Here is a 22,241-nt window from a genome sequence, read left to right as displayed (position 1 = left end):
TATTCAAACGGAGAGTGATCTTTGCTGTGGCTTATAATACCAGTTGGAGCTAAGCTGTAGAATGTATTTATGCCTGCAGTGTTACTGTCTGTGTGTTGAAGACTCAAATGGAAGGTTGTTCATCTAGTGGTGACTTTAGCTGGTATACGTGGCCAGTCCTAACAATTTAGGAAACAGTATCATTTCTTTGGCTTGAATTTTTCGGTTGCCTACCTGCAATTTAACTGACTTCGCTAGCAATAATTGTCCAGTCATCTGCTTCCCTTAAGCCTTTGAGGCAGCTTGATGTTGTGGGAGGTTCATAGGCTAAGTAGAAGGTAGAGGTCTTGGTTTGAGTAGGACCTTTATCAGGATTTGTGATGCTTGGTAAGTCATTTAGTTCTTCTGCCTCTCCTGTTAGAGTACAAACTCCTTGAAGGCAGGAGTTATGTCACAGGCTTTACCTTTATATTCCTAGCACTGGCTTGGTACCTGACAATAGCAGTCACTTAAGAAATGCTTGTTTATTGATAAAAATTGTTGTAAGGGTCAAATGAAATAAGGGCCATGAAAGCTCTGCTGTGTAATTGGAAAGGACTATATAAAGAAAGAGAAGTTGCCAGAAGGGACAGTTGCAGATAGGAAATAAGATTCAAAGTTGCAAATGTAATTTTGAACATATTTTAGATTTAACTAGATTTACATAATAAATCCTTAATATTCTTGTTAGGGTTGTTGTCTGGCTTCAAGAAAATTCCCAGACTAGTCAGTTTCATGTTATGTTTCAACAATCTTCTTATAACAATTTCTAATTTTTTTTAAATTAGAAAAATATTTTACATAAAACATTATAAAAATTTATGGGCTTTTTCCTCTCAAATTAGAATTATTTTGATTTCACACACATCCTAAAGTAGTTCCAAGAAAAGGTTACAGATAGCTTAGAAATGAGTGGCAGACTATGTGCATAACAGTCAATCTTTGATCACCTAAGAGGGGCTTTGAAGCCCCCAAATTAAGGAGAGTTGAGGAAGAAAATACAAGAAAATTAAGAAACTCTTTAAAATTATGAAATCAATAATACTTGACAATTTTATAGCACTAAATAGTTGATGAAATATGTTGGCCAATATCATTACATTGGGCGAACCAAGCTTGAAGTAGATAGACTGGTTATGAAGTAGATAGGATGGCTAACTGTACAGGCTCCATTTTCAGACAAGGAGCTAGAGAAGGGTCAGGGAAGTTTAAGTGACTTTCCTGAAATTATCCAAATAGAGAGTGGTAGAGTCTAGACTCTTTTTACCAAGTTTAATGTCCTTTTTATTACATCGTGCTGCTTTCTGTATCTGTATCAATGTTCAGAGGACCGAAGTTGGTTTCCCCTGGAGGCTTAGTTGATCTAATCTCATGAAGTAAGGGGCAGATAACGAAAGGCAACATAGACTCGTCTTGGCTAAATCTGTCAGACACATTAATGTACAAGCTACTTGATAAGAAAACTTTTTAAGTAATAGAATTTCTCCTCTTAAATTGGAGAAACAGTCCTTCCCAAAAGGTTTCCAATTCACATTTTATAGTAGTAGAGAAACAAAAAATTGAAGAAATCTTAGCAATGACAAAATAACACAAGGATCTATTTTCAGTTGGGGTTTTTTAAAAATACTAAACAAAGATCAGTTAACATCAGGATAAACCTTAGGAAAAGTTCTATCTCCTCCAAAACCCAATTCCATTAGGTGATGGTAAAGAAAAAAAAAAAAAACAATCCATTCTTGATCTGGTCTCTCCATAAAACAAGGGACACATCCTTTCTCTCCATTTGCTCAATAAAAGTATATTCACTCTATAGATCTAGGCACTGATTCTGACTTTTTTGGATAACTCTGTAAACTCCCTGTTTTTTGTAAGTACATACCCAGTAATACTGACAACAGCCTGCTCATCTTTGTCCTTTCTAAATTTCCTTTTGCTTACTCATGTACATTCTAAAATATTTCAGTGATATTCTTTTCTTTTTCTTTTTTGTATTGCTATCACTGCACCCTAATTAAACCCTGCAGCCCCTTCAAAAAATAGCCTTTCCAGTCTTCTTATATCTTACTCTCCTTCATGAAATCTGTGATCTATCTCCATTGGGCAACAAGCTGTTCTTCACACAAGACACTCCAGCTTACCATTCTTTGCCTTTGAATTGGCTGTCCCCCGTGACTAGAATGCTCTCCTACCTCCTCTTCACTTGTGGCTCCCTTTAGCCACCAACATAAATCCCAATTTCTGCAAGAGGCCTTTCCTGCTCGTTTTTGATCCCCAGCTCCTTTTACCTTTCCTGTGAGAACATCTTCCATTGCCCGGTATGTGTTTTGCTTGTACTTTCTTAAACTTAGCGCCTTTATCTCCAGTTTATCCTGTCTATATCTTGCTCATACATAAAAGTTTGCATATCATCAATCATATTAAACTGTGCCCCTTGAGGACAGGTTTTCTGTTTTTGTCTTTCTTTGTATTCCTAGGGCTTAGCACATTAAGTACTTTATAAACGTTTGTTGTCTTTGTGACTGATTGGAAAATATTCTTATCGCCCTACAATAAGACTCACCTCTCTCTAATTCCTCATAGAAGAGAAAAATAAGGTTTGATCAAAAAGCAAACAAAACAAATTTTGGAACAAAATATATGGATGACTTCTTTCCATTGAAAATATTTTTTTTCCTTTTCTAGAAATTTATGTACAGTGATGTTCTTTCACTTTATAGGAAAACAAAGCTACTTTCTGCTAGGCTAGGATAGAGCAGCAAAATTATTGCAGTGATATTCTTGCTTGTGGGCTGGGAAAGCTCTAGGCAAAATTTTAAATTTCAGTGTTTGTCCTTTCCTGCTCTTTCCCTCCTTGGGGGGCATCCTGGCTTTCCCAGTGGGTATCACAGTTCCCTCATGTTTTAGTGCTTAGCATGGTGCCTGGCACATAGTAGGCACTATGCAAATGCTTATCCTTCCTTTCTCCTACCTCTTCTCTCACCTTAATATTCATACTAATATGTTAGTGATTGATAAGATATGAATTATCTCTTGGGGAAATGGGGGCAATATTTACAATTTCATAGGTTCAAAGCTTTAAGGTGAAGCACTGAAACTACGGTTAAAATACTAGATACTGGCTAATGGGTGATTAAAAATTATTTTGGTCACCTTGGCCCTGACATCACACTATAGAAAAGCTCACTTGGTCTGTCTGCTCATCAGGCTGGGTCTGACTTATTCATAAATGGAAGAGTAAATAGTATAGTCCAAAAAGCCTTGGGAAATATCACCATATCTTTCCCTACTTACTTTAACTGTCTGTGAACGTGGCCACTGGGTTGACTTGGGGAAAGAATGCTCTGTTAAATGCTAAGCATTCTTTGGTTCCAAGGTGAAGCCCGCTGGGATAAGTCAGAACTATGGGCATCGTTGAAGTTGATCTTGGAGGCGTAGGACATTCTCTGAGGTCAGCTACTCTGATGAAGACGGGTACGGATGTTGCAGTTGATGATGTACTTTAAAGCTGGCTAAACCCTTTACATGTATCATCTCATTTGATCCTCCTAACAAGTCTGAGAGGTAGGTGCAGAATAGTACCTTGTATTCCCATTTCACATATAAGGAAGCTGAAAAATACGAAGATTAAGTGACTTGTCACAGCTCACACAACTACTAAGTTACTCAGACTGGATTTGAACTTGGGAATTCCTGACTCCTGCTCTAGTCCTCTATCCACTTATCTCCATATCCACTATCCCCAGAGGAAACTGAGAGGTTAAATGATTTGTCCAGGGTCACACAGCTAGTAGATGTCTGAGGCTGGATTTGAATTCAGGTCTTCCTTAATCCAGGTCCAGTACTCTATATATTATCCATTAATTCATTACTTCACTAATTCATTAACTCAGTTCAAGATGTATTAAGCAGATGGTATGTACGTAAGGGATCTGGAAGATATAAAGCTTTTATAACACATAGTCTTTGCTCTCATGGAGCTAATAGTCTTATAAAAGAGTAAGAAAAGTCCATATTGCTATAGATTGTACAACAAAACATGTAAGGTCTGATGTGTATGGGCACTACAGACCAAGGAGAAGGGAAGACTTCTAGAAGGAGGTGGCATTTGAATTGCACTTTAAATAATGGATAGGAATTCAACAATCGAAGGAGAGAATGGTTGTTCTAGATAGAAAGAACAGATTGAACAGAAGAGGAAGTCTAGAATGTGTCTGGGAGAACAGAGGGTCATCTTGCTCAGCTACAGAACAGAGAACCACTTGGAGGGGAGGAATATGAAAAAATGCTACCAGTAAAGAACTATATCTGTTAGGAGGAGGGGTCTTGGTTATCAGGCAAAAGAGTTTAAATTTTTAAGAAATAAACTTAAGACATAATGGAAAGCAAGAAGATAGGCCATAATCAGTGTCCACACTCTCAGGCAGAACACAGGCTGGTTCCATTCAGAAGAGATTGAGGTCAGGGTTTGGCTGAACTCAGGGCTCACACCAGCAGTCCAACAGGATTGGAGTAAGCCTGGTTGTCTTTTTGTTTTGTTTTGTTTTGCATGTTTTGCTGAACATGGATGGGTAGGGCTTGGCAGGCATTTGATACCAGCTGGATTATATTTTCCTTTCCTCTTAGGATGAGGTAATAGTGTGAAGAAGCAGTGTCATTTCAAGTAGAAGCAGTTTCCTGCTCCTCACATATTGATTTAGAAAACTACAAATTAACATTATCTACATCATACTGAATTTTTATTGATTCTGTGAAACATTTTTCAATTCTATTTTAATGTAGTTCAGGCAGCACTCAGAAGTTTTGGAGGAGGCATGCTGCTCTAGCAGTGAGTGGTTGTTGTTAAAGGTAGAGACCAAAGGATTATACAACCTTGAGCTCATAGTACTTGTTGCTCTGTAACCAAAATGTCACTCAGAATACAAAGAGGAAACTTAAGGCTCTCTCACCTTATTTTGCTTTCTTTAAGCTAACTTATCACATATGGGGATGCTAAAACCCTCTTGAAATTGGTCCATGAGGTTGGTCAGAGTCCTTAAGTCTTTCAAACTTGTTCACTTTTGCAATGTTGCTATTATATAGGACGATTTATTCTTGTGGCTCTTTTTACTTTGCTCTACTTCAGTTCACATGATTCTTCCCTGTTTCCAAAACCATCCCTTCCATTGTTTCCTATGACACAACAGTATTCCTCTATATTAATGTACTATAATTTGTTCAGCCATTCCTAATCCCATTTTAATAGCACTCCTAAAGTCACCCATTCTGTCTGCCTCAGGGTCCACAACAAGGTATTATATCTTCTCTTAAGGTATGGGAATTTTTGATTTCCTTTCATTATTTGGGATTCAAGATCATTCCTCCTGCGATTTTCAGTTAACTAAACTGTTCCATGGCATGTAAAAATTTACTTAATATTCTTAAGAATTCCTTAAATAAGAAGCCAGAGGAAGAATCTCAACTGTCCCTAACTCCTTGGTGAAATGTAAATTTTACTCCTCAATCAGCCTATTTGTCTTATAAATGTAATTTAATCTGTAACTGGACTTAGTTTACCTATAGAGTTTATTTGATGAGGTTTGTCTTTCTAGGGGATATATAAGATTATGCTTCAGTTTAACTAAATTTGTTTAGCTTTTATGACATTGAAAGAAGTATGGGATTATAGATCTAACTTCTCTTTAACTTATGGTCTAAGAGGAATACACAAGATTGAAATATGTAAAGAACTATTTCTCTGTCACTCTAACATGATTTTATAAATAAGAAGTCTTGTCAGAATTCTTACTATGGTTCAGGTTTTCTCTGAGGCCTGAACCCATGCTTGAGCATAGTAGTAATACAGTCTATGTTTTACCTCAATATTTTATACATTGTGGTAAATATGTATTTGATAACAGGTCCCCACCCTATGAACTCAAAGAGAAGAAATTTATCCCATAACACATAGATTTTCATAAATCTGAAGGGCTGTTATATGGAACTAACACATCTTTGGAGTACGGAATGAGCAACATTGTTTTGCTTACCTCCTGAAGGCAGAGCTGCCAGTGATGAGTGGAAATGTATTATTGCTATTTTTAGGTTTATAATAAGGAAAAAAATTGATAGCAATTGAAGAATTCCCCAATAGAATGGTCTGCCTTAGGAATTGATGGATTCCTCCTCACTAGAGGTCTTCAAAGGACTCTGCCACTTCCTAGCCATGTGAACTTGGAGAAGTCACAATACCTGTTGTGGGTTTCAGTTACCTCCTCTGTAAAATGAATATATACAGTAAACTGGAATATATGGTATCTAAGGTCCCTTCCCCTCTTTGTATGCCATCCTATAAGTGAACTGAATAACCACTTGTTGGCTGGAAGGAGTTCTTGCCAAGGTATGAATTGGATTATGTGGTTTTTGAGTTCCCTTCCCACTCTGAGATTCTGTTATTTTCCAAGCAGTTAGGAACTGGTGGCAGAATAAAATTTACTTGTTACAAAAAGCTTTTATGTAAACCCACTAAATGCTTTTCATTCCAAGCTTTTACAGGCTAGACATAAGTTAGAAGCTGTCCTAGGGTAGTTTGCTTTGTTTCCCCTGTCAAGAAAGGACAAGGAAGAGAAATAAGAAGTAGAGACATCCTGGAGTGGATCTAGAAGTTAGCAGGAGGGTTCTACCATTCAGGGAGAGGAATATGTGTAAAGCAGTTTAAGGGAAGACTTGAAAGAATATGGTGTTGTATTGCAGAAGTTGTGAAGGAAATGAGGAAACACAAGAGCTTAAGGAAGTAAAAAGGGAATTGTGAGGAATGACAGTATTGAAGAAAGGTTCAGGAAATTAGAGAAGGGAGTAGAAGAAAACAAGATGATTCAGAGGATGAGGATGGAACAGGGAAACATCCTATCTCTTCTACAGCTCTTGATCCTTTTGTGGTCACCTTGCCTCTAGATCCCCATCAGAGGGAAGGAGTGTCCCCTTTTCCCTTATGGATATTTTGACACCACCTGAGCTATCCAAGTTATATGGAGAGGAATAAGGAACTCCCATTGGGGTTATCTTATCAAGGGCTGTAAGAGAAGAAAGGAGGTGAAAGGAAAGGGGAAAAACAACTACAAGCTAGCTATGGTATAATTCAAGAAGGCAGACACTGGGGCAACAAACATACATATGCCATAGACCCTGTTCTCAAGAGGCTTCCAACCTAATATAGAGAAATGCATGTATGAAAACATTTATGAGACACAGAGAATGTGCTTAGTGCAAAGGACAAGGACAAAGAAAGTGTTATGAGAAATTTGAGGAGAGAGATAACATTTTTAGCTAAGAGTGTGGGTCAGTGGGAGAAGAAGAACTCAGGAAGACTTCATAGAGGAGATGGTATCCCAGTTGAGTCTTGAAATAACATCTGAGACTGGCTACCTATTTTTATACCCTTATTTGAGCTGCTTGAAATCATGTCACAATACTCTACCATGTTACCTAGTAGTGCAAAACTGTTAAAATATATTAAGGGTACACAAAAAACTATATTAAGGATTCACAGATTTCTAACTCCACTTTTGACAGAAAATTATTTTCTCCATAGAGCTGCAATCCAGAGACTTGTAAGTCCAATGCGATGGTGTGATGGAAAAATTGGTGGATCTAGAAATTGGAATCCTGACTCTGGCTCTTAAAAACCCGTGTGATCTTTGATGAATCCCTTAACCTCTCTGAGTCTCGATATACACATTGTGTGGGCAATAGGGGCAGAAAATGCTGGTCAAATTGGATTGGAGATCATTCTGATATTGTGCCTAGTACTGATGCAGCCTTATAATCTTTTGGTAAAATCACTGCTTGATGTATTTAGAAAGCATTTTGGCTGCAAAACTAAGCTGTAACACATAATGACTCACTTTTTTTCCGTCTGGTTTTGTTCACCTATTGTATAGACACATCAACTCTTCTAACCTGTACAATGAGAACAGAATAATATCTATATATAAACAAGAAACAGTCCTTTTTATGATTCTGTGGCTAAATTTGATTCATAAAGAAATCCAAAGATGTCATTGACAGTCTCAAAAGTGTCTTTCCTCAGACAGCGCCATGATCCTGCTGCAGGTTCTCATCACCCCATGTCTGAATTATTTCAATAATCTGTTGGTGGGTCTCTCTGCTTCAAGTATCTCGCCATTCCAGTCCAGACTCCACTCAGCCACGGTCACTGTCCTACTCAGTACATTCTAATGGTTCCACCTATCACCAGGACCAAACACAAAATCCTCTGGTGTTCAAAGCCCTTCATAACCTAGCTCCCAGTCCTATCTTTCCAGTCTTCTTATACCTTATTCTTCAGAATATGCTCTTCAATCCAGTGACACTGGCCTCCTGGGTATCCCACCAACAAGGTACTTCATCTTTTAGCTTCATGTATTTTCTCTGGCTTTCCTGGCTTCCTTTTAGTACCAACTAAAATTCTATCTTCCATAGGAAGTCTTTCCCAACCCTTTCCAAATCTTATTTGCTTCTTATTTATCTTGTATGTGGCTTTTTTGGTATATATTAGTTTGTTTGTTGTTTGTCTCCCTCATTAAATCAAGAACTCCTTTAAGGTAGGGATTATCTTTTGGCTCATTTTTTATTCCCAGAATTTGGTCCAGTACTTGGCATGCAGTCGGTATTTAATAAATGTTTATTGAATGACTGCTGTGCTCCAACCAAGGGACTTCATTTCTTTTTTAAGTATCTGCGTGATTGTTCATAATGTTATAGATTAGTGGTATCATACTTAAATGGAAACATTGAATTAGAAGACCACAAATTAACATCATCTATATTATATTATATTTTTGTTTATCTTATCAAACTTATGATTACATTTTAATCGAGCTTAGATTTTACCTGTGTTAGAAATGATCATTCAGTATGTCTTTATTGAGCATCTACTATGTGTAAGGCACTAAGCACAAACTGTAGTTAACTAACTACAGATTCAATTAGTCACAGAGCTATATATTTCTTTAACCGAATGACATCCTGAAGTCAAGAAAACCTGAGTTTAAAATAGGCCTCAGCCACTTAGCTATGTGACCCTGGTCAAGTCACTTATCCCTGTTTGCCTCACTTTCCTCATCTCTAAAATGAACTGAAGAAGGAAATGGAAAACCACTCTAGTATCTTTGAAAACCTCAAATGGGGTCATGAATAGCTGTACACAACTGAAATGAGTGAGCAGCAACAGTATCAAAAAAATAAAAATAAGCTCCCATCTAATCGTGGTCAAGATAGATTTGTTAGAGAATAGTCTCACTCTATCCGCAGATAGCCTTCATAAAACACTGTGGCAGCCTTTTTGTCTAACAAAGAATCAATCAAAGCTTTTTGAGATCTTTGGAAGATAACTACATATTGTAAATCTATGCTATCATTATTACTTTTTAATTTCCTTTCTTTCTGTTCCCTTTCACTAAACTTCATTGCAAATAATGTTTTCCACAGCATTTGTTTCTGCCCTGTATTTTAGGAAAATATACTACAAAATGTCTACCCATCTCTCAAAGAAAAATTCATTTATAATAGTCCCTTTGTGTGTTATACAATAGCCAGAATTCTTAAAGCATTTTGGAAACCACATTTCTTCCATGCACCCTGATAATTCTTGCCTTGAATTTCTATAGAATTTAAACAGGTGGAGCATGTGGCACCTCAAAGGCCTCATTGACCTCATTCTGCTTGTAAAGTTGTGCAAAGAAGCAGACAAGGTTGGGTTTTGCAGAACCCTTCTACTATGTGAATTCAGGTCTGAGTTCAAGGCCAATTCCCTCTCCAATCCACTTTACTCCACATAATTTCATCCAGCCACACAAATGTAGGGTTGCCAAATTTCCTTTTCATATGGAGAGAACTATTTTTTTCCCTTTCCAAAGTCTTGAGATCACTGGAGGGAGAAGCAGAGGAAAGGAGGACATTGATTGTAGAATCTTTGGAGGGAGGGGCTGAGCCAAGAATCATCCAGGGAAGCCCCACTGAAAATTCCTGCAGGCTACTGGAAGGGAAGTGTGTGGGCAATTGCCATCCTTTGTTAATATGGTTTTCCCACTTGTCCTTTAAAGGTTGTACCCTATGACAATACCCAAATGAAACAGACCTTCCTCTGTTCCTGTGTTGTAGCATGTGGAAAGACAAACCAATTCTCCTCTCCTCTCTAGTTAAGTCCCCCAGAAATGCATGCTTTTTGATATATTGCCTTCTTTTGATGTCAGAGTTGCTTAATGTGAATTTCTCTTTAGCTCTCCAACTAGATGGTAAAATTCTCATAGGAAGGAATTGGGGCCCTCTTCTACTTTTCTTTCTTTAAAAAAAAACAAAACACAATGGTGTTTAGCACAATTGGATTTCCAGGAGATAACATACACATTTCTTGATAGGTAAAACACCAGGATTCATAACGGCACACAAATCCTTTGGGTTTTCCTTTACTCCCATCATCTGAAAGCCTTTGTTGACAATCAGCCATCTTTCTGAAATGGGGGATGCTGGTATTCAAGGAAACTCCCCTTTAAGTTGAGAAAATGACTTATTTTTAAGCTGAGACAGAATAATTACAAATGAATGTATGCAATTGAATTGTTGGAAGCATATTTATTATTTGAAATAGTTATAAAAATTTCCCTGAAATTAAAAATCACACCTTGAAGAGGTCGATTAGTCAGATTTAATTTTTCTTCCACTCACTGATATTGGTGTAAATATTTTCATCAGCTATGCATAACCAAAAAGTACATTAATCTGTCAAGATATAAATGATTTTCTTTTGGCCACCATGGCTTGGGGGATTTATTTCAAGTCTGTTATGCTACTGTTTGCCCCCAGGATGTGTAATCTATATTTTAGGGGAATGTGGCTTACTGTAAGACACCTGTATTATTTATGTGTGATTAATATTTGTGTTATGGTGAATGAGGTCTTTTGGTCTTACTTTTCTCTCATAGTGACTTAATCATTTCTCACAAGAGTGTAGTCATTGTAATAAAACATTCCACATGCTAGTTTGTTTTTCAGCAATGACAAATGCAATTGTTGTAAAATGTGAATTTTCTGTTATTAAATATGGCCTCATGAATGTAATTTACTGGGCTACATGTGCAAGATACCGTATGATGGCCCAGCTGACTCTGAAACCAAACCAATTGATCCTTGTATGTGTGGATTTTTGGAGACACAGCCATGAACAACACCTTTTAATCACAACCTTTAGATCAACAGATCTAATTTTGTGTTTCTGGGCATAATAGTATACACTTCAAAATTGGCTGGTTGTGTAGATGCTCATTAAACTAGTCACGTTGCAATTTGAAAATTTACCACAAATTATGAAGCTCTTTGATCATCTTTGACAGATAATATCATTTACTAAATTAGGATATATTTCAGAGTTCCTTTTTTTTTCCAGGTCATGCAACATGAAATTTTTCACAAGTTTCTTCTAGAAAAAAGCACTTATGTCAAGAGATTGAAGAATTGAAAGAGTTCCAAAATCTACAAGAATGAAATTCAATTAGACATTAATGTTACATGCCAGAACCCCATTACTTCACAATGGTGACAGCAAAATGTATCACTTTGAGCAGTTATTTCACAGAGTTGGGGTCATATAGATTATTGAATACAAAAGGAATTAATTTTAAAATGTATACAATAGGTCTTTTAAGAGCTCCTTTTGTAAGCTATGTCAGAACATGAGAAAAGGAATGCGATCTTATAAACAATTCACATGTATTGTTGAAGAATGGCTCGTTATGAACACCTGTACGGAATTCCTTTTTGTTGTTGTTATTTAATACCATATTCAGATTTTTAATAATGGAAATAACCTTGGAATTCAGATAACCAGATACCTATCCTGTTATATATAGCCTACTATATCGTTGGCATTATGGTCTGATTTTCACCTTATAATATGACAAACGTATTGTATTGAAGAAAGCAGATCCCATAGGTAGAGTGTGGTGAAGGCATTTAGGTTGTAAACTTGTTCAGTATGACCAAAGAGTCCTTCCCACCCTCCCCTGACCAAGTAAATATGGGCATTTTCATATATTAGATGCATCTCATCTGCATATTAAAATTTATAAAATGCTCAAACTTATTGAGCTTCTAGTGGATGTCATTGAGAGTGCTAAAGCATGATGCTGGTAATTACAGTCAATTCAACCAGGATACGGTGGACAAGAGCTTTAAAAACTTCAGAAACATCAATTAAAGCCCAAGTTGTGTGCAATAAGCATCAAAAATTGATAAAAACTCAAATTTAGGTTTTTAGATTTAGTGTTTAAATCAATCAACTGCAAACAAGATTTAATTAAAGAATATTATTTCAAAGTGTAATTACCTACTGGGATTAGAATGAACCTCTATTGCCCATAATGTTCTCCTACTGTGATCCCACACTGAAAAATGTTGAGTTTTAGATTAATATGCATCTTGTAAGTACAAGTCCTAATCTCAATCTTAAAGGACATTTAAAACACACTTGGAACCTTCTATGCAATCAAGCACAGTGTGACTACTAGGTCCACCATGCTAAATTTGTGATTACATTTTTTATGTGCATGATTTAAATCGCTTTAGCAGCAGTCCAGGGAGCATTTTACCCTGCATATTAATTACACAAAGGCTTTGTCATGTGAGGGTCTCAGTGGTCATGGTCTGTAATCCAGCTCATTTGAACTGTGAGTACAGTTTTTGAGCATGCTGTGCACATCAAGCCCAGCTTTAAAGCTAGAATAGGCTGAGATGGTTAACAGGTATGGTTCCTGCTTAAGGAATGAATGCCATTTATTTAGTGACATCTGCAAACTAATTGCTTAAAACTCTGAAAGTGACTATGTATGCTCAGAAGGCTGTTATTAATAGGGAGGAAATATACTACATAGCAGGGCATTCCAGCACCGATTGCTATCATCTCAAACTAGCATTATCTAAATAATAATAATGTTCAGAATATAAAACCGAACATTATAGGAGGCTTGTGAGGAAAAGTCATGTCTAGTTTCTTTTTTTAAATAGTAGATCTTAGAGGTTTTTATAATCTAAAGCTGCTAGTAATGAATTACATCCTTATAGTTCTGTATCTCTTTTTACATGGAAAGTCACCTTAAAATACCAATAAAATCATACATGTAAAAGTGATTAAAAACTGTCATGTCTTAAATTGTGGAATTTTTCAGTGTCCTGAACTTGCTAAAGGATTAGTTTATTCCAACTGTTCTGTCCCCAACAATGAGATAACATAATCCAGTAAAGAGTAGAACGCGATAGAAGAAAAATAAAATGAAACACTATATGTAAGGTGCTTTGTAACCTGTGAAGTTTTACATATATTCAAGTCTTCTCAGACACTATTCTGGGGAGTTTTGTTATAAAAGTACAGAAAGGATCTTGTTATATAACAGGGTAGCGTGGTCCCAGCAGATTTTGTTACAGAGAGGGAGGCTCCGGCGTGTTTGCTGCTTCTCATAATCAAGGTAATGGTCCTTTGATTTATTCATTAAGTGCCAATATTTTGACACCTTGTTGGAAGAGGAAGGGCCAGGAATCATTAAAAACCAAACAAAATACTCCAAATCAAACCGTTAGAAAGCAAATATTTTGCCAAAATGACGTGAACTGCAGAGCAGCTTTATTTTAAAAAAATGGCTTAAGCTAAAACAGAGCTGTTGAAATTACTTGAGTTCATGATAAAATCAAAGTAGGTATAAAAAACAAGTCAATTTCCTTTCTTTTTTTCCTTCATTTTTTTCTTTGTACATTTGAAAAGTGTATGAGGTCATCAGTTATGACCTTAAGAAGAGGAATTAAAACAGTCCTAAGAGCTTGACAGTTACTGTTAGTGGGTTTTTTCTCTTTTATGCTGCTGCTGTTGCTGCTGTGTGTGTGTGTATGTGTCTGTGTCTGTGTCTGTGTAGATTCTTAGAGTTAAAATCTCTAGACCCTAGTTCATTGACTTAACTTTGTCCAGGAAATCCCAGAAAAGTTTCATTAGCACTTCTCGTTATGAGATGTTCCCTTTTTCACAAAAATACTTTGCCAGCCCTGATCCACAGAGTACTAGAAGTCCTCACAAATAATACATTCCATATAGTCTCTGAAATAAAAATGATACAGACCTATACAAAATCCTTCTTTCCTTCTATAGGGAAGGAAGGAAAAGAGAAAATGTGTTGTTACCATTTAAAAGTATATACAGCTTACAGATTTATTTTATTTTTGTGTTAACTAAAACCACTAATTTGGATAATATAAAGCTACCTTATATGCCAGGATATTCTAAATAAAAGGTAAAAGCATTTTCTTTTTATGATTTTAACTGCAGCAGTAACTGTGTTGCTGTTTGAAATGTGATTATGATATGCAGAGGGGATGAAAAGTTACAAGCATTTCCGTGGCACTGGCCCAGATTTGTCCTATAGACTGTTATTTGAGTTCTGTATTTAGAGGGCTTTTTTAGGGTGGTATTTGAAGAGTCAAATGCTGTAATGTTGTAGATTTATGTATCATTGTATTATAAGAAAAGATTCAAGAGAAAGTTGGCTATGCCATTTAGCAGGTCTGACAGCCTTTGTAGGAGTGTGAATACTGAAGAGGCCATGTAAAAATGCAGTGTCGATGTTTGAAAATTTGTGTTATCTTGCAGTTGGTTTGGTTTAGAAAAGATTTCCCCCTCAAAGGACAGCACCATGTCCATCAATTTTAAATATACTCAAATCCATTGTGGATCCTGCAAAATGAAATGGAATATTAAGACAATTATATGGATTGTTCACTCCAAATAAATCACCTTTGTTTCAATTGCTTGGGCATTCCAAGGCAAAATTGTTTTTAGAAACATAATATCTGGATATTTATCTCAATTATTCATTGGACTTTGTGGTACTACATGAATGAGGTCCAACATCTGAATATTTGGAAGGATCCTGATTAGTGACTACAATTTTTTACCCCCCTCCTCTGCTTTTCCCTGAACATTTGGCATTATGGAGACCCAGCCTTTGTGTGTATTCAAAACCTTGAGAACTTTTGTCAAACATAGGCAATTTATTCATAAAAACACATTTTAAAATATGGTTACATGAGTCCACTTAGAATACAAATCCTGATTCCATTATTTAAAAAAAATAAAAATACATTTTAGCTGAGCAAAGTTACACGTATACTTCAGGATAATTTCTGTCTTAATATTTACCGAGTTCTACAAATGACGAAAATGAAAATGCTGACCATATGAATTCATAGGGAAAGATTTTTTTTTGATATTTAAAAAAAAGCTCTTTCACAAACTGACTTTTTTCCTTAGAATTGGTTAAAAATTCTAGCCATTTGAAGTTAAAATGCCATTGCCGAGTTGATGGCTTTTCTTTAATGTACTTCCTACTGCTCTCTAATAGAGTTGAACATTAATAAAATCTGTAGATTAAAGCCAAGCCATGTAGCTATTTTTCTAATAAAAAGCACCCCCAAATCTCTGGCATTTTGTATCAAATTTTAATGTTTCCAATTTTGAAATCTCAGCATAAAACTGTTGATATGGGTCTCCTTTGATAAATTATAAAGGTAAACTTTAATGAACAGTGAATGGGATCACCTTTGCTACTTGGGGTAATAGAATAAAAAAGCCAACAAACACATTTTTCTTACTGCCACATGCCTCTCCTTAATAATAACTTTTGTCTCTTCCACAGAAATGGATGCTGTATAAAGTCTCATTAAATTAGCTGACTGATGGAATAAATACACAGTCCATACCCCGGCAGTCCATAGCAAACTAAGCAAGGGTCTTGATATCTCGGAGTTCTGCTTATTTACACATGCCTTGGACTCTTCTCACAGATATGTAAATTATTCTGGTTAAAACTAAATGCTAAAGTCTACACCATTAGTCTTCCACTTCATGATCTCCACATGGGGCTGTTAGAGGGATAATGTACCATACAATACACGGTTTACTTTTAATTAATAGAAAAAAATGTGAAATGAATATTAAATGTAGCTTAATGTGAAAGAAAGCTCAGAGCAGTATGGTTGTTATTATCATTATTTTTTTTTTAATATTCAGCTCTGCTTCATCATCAGAAAGTAAGTAATGCAGCAATAGACTGGAAGCCTTGCTGAGATATTAGGATGAGAAGAGAGCAGGTAAGAGAGAGGTTATGGCATATCCCTATGAGAAGGGACAAGTTTGACATAAAGGGGGAATGTTTTTCAGAGTTTCCGCTTTTGAATTCTAACAGAGATTATTCACATATGTCCCTGGACTGGTCCTTGCTGAAACTGTCCTCTGCTCTATATCACGTGGAGCATAGTATTTGATATTAAATCCTGGTGTTAAAAAATATAACAACACATCAAATAGAAGCATTTAATTAAAACACAGGATCTGTTTGTCTGGGTTATAATTCAACGTGTCAAAATTAATGCCTCTGTTTTTAATAAATAGAATTACCAATTCGCAAACAGTTTATCACACTGTTCTCAACTGCGGAATGGAATTTTAATTATATAACATTATTTATGGCAATGAAATGATCGTGTTTCATAATATTTGCCAACAGTACAAGTTAGGATTTAAAAAGGAAAGCTCTATTAAATAATCACTTCCTCCAGTGGATTCCCCTTTGTCTCATTTGGCTCACCTAGGATAAGGTAAGAACCTTGGGATAAGACAAAAAAGATGAACAATTCTGGCTAGGCTTTAGGAGATAACAAAGTCCTCACTGAAGGCACTTATTTGTAAGATTAAAGGGTTTGAACTAAAGCCTGAAATTAGTAACTTTTCATCTCCTCCTTACCCAGACAGCCAGTGTTTTGTAATAAAATAAAGACCTTGCACTTTCAAACCTCCATGGCAGGCAGACTGTGAAACTGAATGCTACTCAATTTTAAATTATTCATACATTCTTAATTGTGATGTTATCCTTATAAATGATAGTAATGGTACCGTTTAAAACCCAAAACCAGCAGGCACCTGCCAGTGAAGCCGTTTCATTGAAAGCACAGTCACTGAATCTTTAATATGAGGGGCTATTTGCGAAGCCTCAGCAAGTAGAAAGACAGTAAGACATTTGATTTTACAGTTAGAAATTAGGGAGCTTGATGTGATTAGCAAAAGGGGTAGGAAATGCCAGTGCTTAATTCACCCAGCTTTCTCAGACTGTTGGGAAAATCATCCTGTGATTGGAGATCATTCCTTCAGAGAATTCTACAAACTTTCTTTAAAAGTGCATAGACTTGAAATAATAATTTTAATTCCTCTTTGGTGAAGGAGTCAGAGGTAAGGATGAGACAAACTAATATTGCAATTTGGAGAAAATATTTCTTATTGCACTTATGGTTTCTTTTTTTTAAATCAAGGAGATAGATTGCTTTCCTCGGAGAGGATTATCATTATTAATATTATTCACATCATCATTATTACAAGAAGGCATTGCGACAATTCAGTATAGCCTCGAACACTTACTAGCTATGTGACCCTGGACAAGTCACTTAACCTCTGTTTGCCTTAATCCACTTGAGAAGGAAATGGTGTGCCACTCCATTGTCTTGTAGTTGGACACAACTAAAAGAAATTGAAACAATAAAATTGCAAAAATTCAGAGAAATTCACTTTAGATTTTAGAGGAACTGAAAGATTTAAAAGACTTTTGTGACTTTATCCATCATCTTACTTTCCTCAACATTTAAAAAAATTGATGTTACTTTGAATTCATTTTCAGTATCATTTTAGTGATATCAACACTTGTCATGGTGTTGGGAAGAGGAAATGTGTGCTTTGGAATGAGGCCATCGTTTATCTCTTAACACTTTTGATTTTAAAAAAAGTTTTTAGAAGTTATGTTGTTTATAATGGCCATTGCATTCATTTCTTTGGCTTTTGGGACAAATATCCACCTACCCCCAATTTATATAATTAGTTGTGCTTTCAAAGTCATAGTGAGTAATAGAAAATAAGAATAAAAAATATAGCTGTTATCAAGTTTTATGAAAGTTTCACTTTGTAGACATGTTGACTGGCCAAAGGAATTAATAATAAATAAATTCTTAGGCTTTCTCGTATGGGTCACCAACAGCATAGCCAAGGTTTTTAATGATACTTCTTGTGTTATAAAACACTTTGTGTTTCAGTAAAAAAAAAATAGAAATACTTATGCCAATGACCTACATTTGAAAGTTTATAAATTTGTTAGCATTTGTTATTTATTGCCTTGCCCTCTTATATCCATCAGTAAAAGGTAGCAATCAGTTTTAACAGTGCAAAGGTGCCCTTGCTCATTTAAGCTCTACACAAAGACCCTATCAAAAGGTTTTTGTTAAGGCTAGTGGTGTTCATGCGGCTACACTAAAGTTGACTTTTTATATCCTTCTATTTGATCTTTGAGAGTTTATGACTGATAGATATCATAGTCAGCTGAAGAGTCCGAGGGCTAAAAGAAATGCAAACTAACGTCTACCACTTCCATCCTCATTCCTGAAGAGCTCCCTTCTTTCACATTTAGAAATCCCCAAAGGTCTGAGTTTATGCACGTTATCTCATTCAGTATGGTACTCCTCAAGGCAGAACATCCAAATAGATGCTTGAAAAGGTTAGTTTTTCACCTGAAAAGAAGCTGGAATTTCTAGCACTGGTGCTAGTCTGAATTCTGGCAAAATATTGTTTGTTCCTGTAATTATCATTCCTCTTTAGTTGTCATTACTCTTAAATAAGAATGATGATGATTGCAGTAATATTAAAACTCCTTGGATCCAATGTCAGACAACATGTCTGTGATCTAAGTTCAAGTTGATGGTCCTTATTCAAAAAGGATAATCACTACGTTTTTTCCTCTAGATGGATGATGAATTATTTGGGCCACACAACCTACTAAGCGTCTGCTGAGATATGGATAGGTTGTGGAAGGAGTATTTAAGCAGATGAAGCCACAAATCTTTGAATTATTAAATAATAGCAATAATGGTTATAATAGTATACTATATGGAGCCACAATGTTGTCTTTAACTCTACTGAAGATACATGAAACAAATTCAATGTGGGTAGAGTTGAAAAATTATATGTTTTGGTCATTAAATTTTAAGTTACTTTAAAAAGATAATGACATTTGAAGATCTGAAGTGATATAATTGGAATAGACCTTAGAAGTCATCTAGTCGAATGTCTTTATTTTATAGGTAAGGAGATTGAAGCCCAGAGAAGTTAAACAATTTGTCCACTAATACTCAAGTAATTCAATTACCTGAATTCAAACTCAGGTTCTGTGACTCTAAGTTCAGTGTGCTTTTTACTACACCAAATACCCTCTAAGCCCTAATGGAGTGGCCAAATGGAGGAGAGAATGGAAAATGAAACTTACCACTGAAAAGAGAATCATTCTTTACTCCCACAAAAAATTAAATCTGCACTTAGAGCTTCTTGCCTTGAACTATCCTGAAGGTACCTTTTTCAACTAAGAAGCATTTATTAAGTCCTTACTGTATGAAAGGCCTTTCATTAGGTGCTTGTCATACAATACAAAGAAACAAGTACATACATAAGTATATACAGACTAAATCTATTGAAATTAAATGCAAACAAATACCAGGTAGTTGGGAATAATGAAACTAGGAGGCAGAGGAGCAGAAAAAGCTTCATGAAGAAGGCTTGAATGAAGAGGGGGGATTCTGTGAGATGGAGGTAAAGAGATTGAACAGGGCATAACGGGAATATAAGGCAGCATCAGACAGAAATGGAAACGACTAGACAACGACAACAAAGGGTCACTTGTAGCCCATTTGTAGAAGACGAACTGCAGCAAGGAGAGGCTGTTGAAATGATCTAGGAAAGCAACCTAAGGAATCAAAGGAAAGGGGTCTAAGGAGTCTATGAAAAAAACAGAATGGCCTTCAATTTTAACAGATTAACTTCATTTTTAATCTAATTTATTCAGAACGTAAACACCCCTCAAGAAAAAAATATGACTTTGCCTATAGAAAGTGAAACACAAAATGAAGATTATATATGAAACCTGGAATGTCTGTGCCATGCTGAAATAGAAACTTTTAAAATAATACTAATATAATAAATTCAATTCATTATTTTTGTCTATCTTGCTTGTCTGTGCTTCATTATATATGTATACTTCCTTGAGTACTCCTCTGTGTACTTTTTGTAATATTTCAAGGCCCCTCCTCTTTTTTTTTTTCTTCTATTTTTGGTGAGGTATCACCTTAACTCACCTCCCCACTCACTGCCATTAAAAATAGAAGAAAATCAACTTATAACAAATAAATATCATCAAATAAAACAAGTCCGTGCAGTGTCTATGTCCAAAAATCTATCTCCTTCAGCATCTTTCTTTGAGGAGATGGGTGGTATGTTTCATTATAGGTCCTTTGGAGACATGAATAGATTCACTTTGTTCAAACTTCTGGCAGCTATTCAATTTTTTTTACATTGATGATGACATTATGTAAACTGTCTCCTGGATCTGCTCACTTCACTCTAAATCAGTCCCTGCTTCCCACAGTTCATTAAAATAATCTTCATTCATTAAGATACAATAATATTCCTTACAGGGCAGCTAGGTGGTGTAGTGGATAGAGCACCAGTGCAGGAGTCAGGAGGACCTGAGTTAAATCTTACCTCAGACACTTGACAGTCACTAGCTGTGTGACCTTGGCCAAGTCACTTAACCCCAACTGCCTCATCCTGGGTCATCTCCAGTCATCCTGATGAATATCTAGCCCCTGGATTCAGATGGTTCTGGAGGAAAAGTGAGGCTGGTGACCTGCACAGCCCTCCCTCACTCAAAACAAAGTCAAGTGCCAAGTCATATCATCATTTCTCTGATGGCTTGGCCTTCTTTGGCAACGAAGGACGAACACACGCAATAATATTCCATTGAATTCATATACTGCAATTTGTTCAGTCATCCTCTAACTTATGGGCACTCTTCTCCTCTCTTTTCCTTTCCCTTTCCTTTTCTATTTTTTTGCTTTTCTCTCTTCTTTTTTCTGTTTACTTCGTCCTCACTTCAGCATTAGGAGGTTTTTTTTGCTTATAACTATTCCTTTCCTGGCATTTTCTTTCATCTTAATAATATCCCCACTTCCCTTCCCCATCCATGCCTGTTTTAACTATTGGATTTGGGTTTGATGTATTTCTGCACCAAACTCTCTATGTGTTCAAAATCTCCTTTTTCCAGTTTAGGGAAGAATGAGGTTTATCTGATGCTTGTTTCTCTCACACCTTCCTCCACTTTTGTGTACCTGTCTTCTCACTTGCACTAATTCTTATTATTTTTACTTTCCCATTGTTTCCCCTCAAAGCCCTGAAAACAGATTTTCTGTTTTTCTTGTTAAACTTCCTGAATACCATTCAAAGATATTGTAGTCCTGAAATGACACTTGTTTCTTCTCCCTTTCATTGTAATACATCTTCTTCCAATTACTGAAATGGATTTACCTTTCTAGATTTCCTTTGAGACTTGTTTGCATTTAAAAAAAAACTTTTATTCTAAACTCAGATACTAAAAAATGCAATTCACATAGAACACAAAAAGATTTCCATATGAAGTCCATAATCCATGTCTCATTCCACTTGCCCAGTTTTCAAAAAGCATATAACAAATTTCCATTATCTAAGTGACAACCCAGCCCACTTTCATATTACAGTTTTTTTCCCTTTTAAATTTACCTGCATGTTCGTCCTTCATTGCCGAAGAAGACCATGCTATCAGAGAAATGATGACATGACTTGCACTTGACTTTGTTTTGAGTGAGTGAGGGCTGTGCAGGTCACCAGCCTCACTTTTCCTCCAGAACTATCTGAATCCAGTGACCAGATTTTCATCAGGATGACTGGAGTTGACCCAGGATGAGGCAATTGGGGTTAAGTGACTTGGCCAAGGTCACACAGCTAGTGACTGTCAAGTGTCTGAGGTGAGATTAAGAAAGCTTGTGTAAACTATTTCTTCCCCATGGTTATCTTCATTAACCCAGCTATCATCACCATTTGTTTCCCTGTAGACTTTATTTCTAAGCCAAAGTGTGTGTGTGTGTGTGTGTGTGTGTGTGTGTGTGTGTGTGTATGTGTATGTATGTGTATGTGTGTGTACAACCCTACTTTCAGGTATGCCTAAGGTTCATCTGTCACCTGTTATTTTTACCTTTTCCTCTATGTTTGTGTACTTTTCTCATCTTCCTCATTTTAAGAAGTGGCATGTTCC

The sequence above is a fragment of the Notamacropus eugenii genome, chromosome 5, assembly GCF_028372415.1.
Source record: "Notamacropus eugenii isolate mMacEug1 chromosome 5, mMacEug1.pri_v2, whole genome shotgun sequence".
NCBI lineage: Eukaryota > Metazoa > Chordata > Mammalia > Diprotodontia > Macropodidae > Notamacropus > Notamacropus eugenii.
The sequence above is the reverse complement of the archived record's forward strand: the minus strand, read 5'-3'. Positions refer to the sequence as shown.